Genomic DNA, 3,725 nt, shown 5'->3' on the forward strand with positions numbered 1-3,725 from the left:
TAAATGAAGAGTCACTACAATGATGTTGGGTAAGATTATGTGTGCTTCATGTCTGTAGCATAGAAGGCCCTCAGTGAATGGCAGATGATCTTTAAAAATTTTTTATTTATTAAAAATAATTATTATTTAGCATACATTAGTTAAACAAGACAGTGAGGGTTTGTGACATTTTCACACATGTATACAATGTAGTCCCATCAATCATGAATCAATCATGGGAGACACTTTCTAATGACAATCATCCCCCTTTGCTTGACATTTTAGTGATTTCAGATTTTCCCTACCATAAAGGATGCTGGGATAAGTATCCATGTAGATAGTGCACTTCTCATGTTTACTTTTGTTCTCTTAGAACATATTCTTGGCCTTTGTCAGAGCTATCCACCGATCGCAAGTGTGCTGTTGGTAATGTTGTAGGTATTCCCAAATCAGTCTTCTGAAACTGTTTTGCTGAATGGAGTTTAACAGTAGCAGACTATAAAGTGTTTGCTGTGTGCTGGGCATTGTGTTAAGCACTTTATGTATACTAACAACATCTGGGAAGTTGGTCCCTGCTTATTACCCCGGCACAGAACAGCAGCTCCATGATTTGCCCAAGGTCATGGGGCCACTGGGAGCACTAGAGACTCAAATCTAGGCCCCTGACTCTGATGCTCTCACTTTTAACTGCTTATAACCTAGCGGCTGTCACAGCCCAGCCCGCTCTCCTGGCACCTGCTCTGGCCCCTGTGCCTAGGAACGGTGTTCTGGTTTCTGTATGGGCACCAGCCTGCACTGCCTTGGACACAGCAGGAGCGAGGAGGTAGGAAGTGTGTCACCACATTCTCTGCCCAGGGACACTCTACAGCTCTGACTCTTAGAAAGTTTGGAGCGGAGTCAGGTTGCAGAGCCTGGAGGACAGGTCTTTTCACGCATGGGCACACCACTGGCATTCCACTCGCTGGGGGCCTTTCCAAGCCACCTCCAGCACTTGTGAAGTTGGTCAGCCCAGCTGGGGAGGCCCCATTGTACTCTAGAGTCTGCCTCTGGAGGGGGGGCCTAGAGGCATGGGGCAAGCAGGGCTGTGCCCATGGCCTTGGTTTGCCCTATGACACCTAATTGTACATAGACACACTGTCTGCAGAACCCCACATCTACGCCATCTACCACCGAGGACAGAAGCAGAGAGGATTGAAGCGGCCATGGGCCACTCCCAGCTGGAATGCTTCTGTTCTCAGCCTCACTGCCTGGCAACCTCTGCCCTGGCACCCGCCAAGCTTGCAGGAACTTCAGCAGAGGTCTTAGCCTCTGCCTCCCTGGATTTTGCAATTTCTCTGCTTTGCTTCACCCACCTTGGGACTAATTGACTGACTATCCTGTAAGAACAGTGAACACATCACTAGCACAGTGGTAGTTCCTAGCTGGTAGCTTAAATGAATTGATAACCTTGTGAGAACTTAGTCCACTGAAAGTATACAAGGGTCCCGATTTAAGGGGTTCCCTCTGTTTTGACGCTTATGAGAAGAAGAGAAACAATAATAAAATAGTGAGGTTTTCACATCTCTCAAATGAAATATCCAAAGAGAATGGGCCCCTGCCACGGGAGTAGCTACACACAATCCAGAAAAAAATATTAAAAAATGTTCAGAACTTCAGGATCCCAAACCAAGCAGTGACGGGGAGAGAACATTGTTCCTGAGTAGATTCTAAGCAATATCAAATGGTGCACATGGTATAGGCATAAACCTAGACAAGGAGCAGCAACTGTGGCTTAGGCCCCACCTCTCCCCGCAAATCCCACCAGAGTCATCTGAATATTTGGAATGGCAAAGTTCTTCAGATGAGATGCAGAGCAGTGGTTTTGGGGACTCTGCCTGCTGGGCTTTTTTTTTTGGACATGGGACTTGAACGCAGGGCCTGGGCACTGTCCCCCTTTTTCTTTTTTTTCCTCAAGGCTAGTGCTTTACCACTTGAAGTCACAGCACTACTTGCAGTTTTCTGGCAGTTCAATTGGAAATAAGAGTCTCATGGGCTTTCTTACCTGGGCTCAAGATCTCAGCCTCCTGAGGATCTAGGATTACAGGCATGAACCACTAGCTCCCAGCAGTGCTGGGTTTTTGTGTAGTCTGTCACTGCTGGAACATCTCAAGTAAAAAGCTACCCTGGAAGTCCAGTGACTTACTCTGAATGGGTATGATGGGAGTAAGCAGTTTAGAATCCTAAAGTTCTCTGAACTCGCTCTGGGGGATCTCCAAGCTTACTTCACCCAGACTGATGCATGATTTCTCAGCTGCCAATCACCCACCACCAGCAGCAGACTCGGAACACTCAACTGGTACCTGGGGCCTTCCAGACTCTCCCTGAATGTATTCTTCCAGGCAGCTTAAAGGGGCTCAACAGGTGATTCAGGATATTTTTCTTTTCCTCTTTTTTTTTTTTGACTTTGCTCTCTGGGTGGGTTTCTCTGCTTGCATTCTCACAGCCTAATTATTACATGAAGAAAAAAAATAGCTATTCACACCTAAGAGAGAGACACTTTTACTCCAGTAACTAGGAATCTTCAATGGCAGTCACTGAGCAATTATACGCTACAATTTACACCACATCCTCCTGTCTGTTCTTTGACAAAACGAGTCCCTATTATTAGTCAGGCAATAATCAAATGCCTAAAATAGGCTTATAAAAGATCTGTGAACCACGAGAGCGGGTTGTTAGTGAGAGTTATGATACAGTTCAGGAGCAGATTTCCAGAACCAATGCAACAACATACAAATGTTCTATTTTTTCCTTTTTTTTTCTTTTTGTTACCAGAAACTACCTAATACAGAAAAGGAAAGGGGTTGCGAGGAGGAAGAGAGGAGTTGAGAGGAGGAAAATTTCAGACCCACGAAGTCATAGTCTTCCTTTTTCTTTTTTTTTTTTTGGGGGGGTCCAGTCTGGGCCTGGGAGCTGTTCCTCAGCTCTTCAGCTCAAGGCTACTTGAGCCATGGTGCTACTTCCGGCTTTTTTCTTTTTGCTTATGTGGTGCTGAGGAATTGAACCCAAGGCCTCAGGCATACAAGGCAAGCGCTCTACCACTGAGCCACCTTCCCAGCCCTGAAGTCATGGTCTTTAAATTGTGGAAAAGCTTCTGGAGACAAATGTATTCTTCAATCTTTGACATAAAAGGGTGATTTGTTGGGCACCAGTCAAACTTCACTGCCCAAGAAACCACTTAAAGGAGTCAAAAACTCTGTTTTGTTCAACATGATTTGAACAATTCCTTCCCCCTTCCTGGCCCATTCTATTCATCATGATGAACAATAATGTGTCACAAACTTGCACCATGTGTGTGTATGTATGTTTCACAATTGTCTTTGTGTCTATGAATCTCCTTACTATATTATCGAATTGTCATTTCTCTTCATAGATACTTGTCCAAATGAATACAACTTCAAATTCCTTTCTTTCTCCTTTGGAGTTGGTAACTTTGTAACGCTGCTAATAGAAAATCAGTCTCTTTCCTTCCTAGTTGGAAACACTGGATTGCTCTGCCCTGGACTCCTGATGTCTGCCACAGACCAGCCCTCTCCTCCTTCCTCTGTGCTCAAGGGAACACTTCCAGAATGTACTAGGGCTATGTGTCAGGTGGAGGGGCAGCAGTAAGAATTAATACTACTCAAGGACTCACAGAATATAGATGCATGCTATGCATGTTCATTGATTTTTTTTTATTAAAATCTATCAGAAGCTTGCATTTTTTAAAC

Source organism: Dipodomys merriami, unplaced genomic scaffold (genome assembly GCF_024711535.1).
Source record: "Dipodomys merriami isolate MVZ:Mamm:240054 unplaced genomic scaffold, mDipMer1.0.p SCAF_85, whole genome shotgun sequence".
Taxonomy (NCBI): Eukaryota; Metazoa; Chordata; class Mammalia; order Rodentia; family Heteromyidae; genus Dipodomys; species Dipodomys merriami.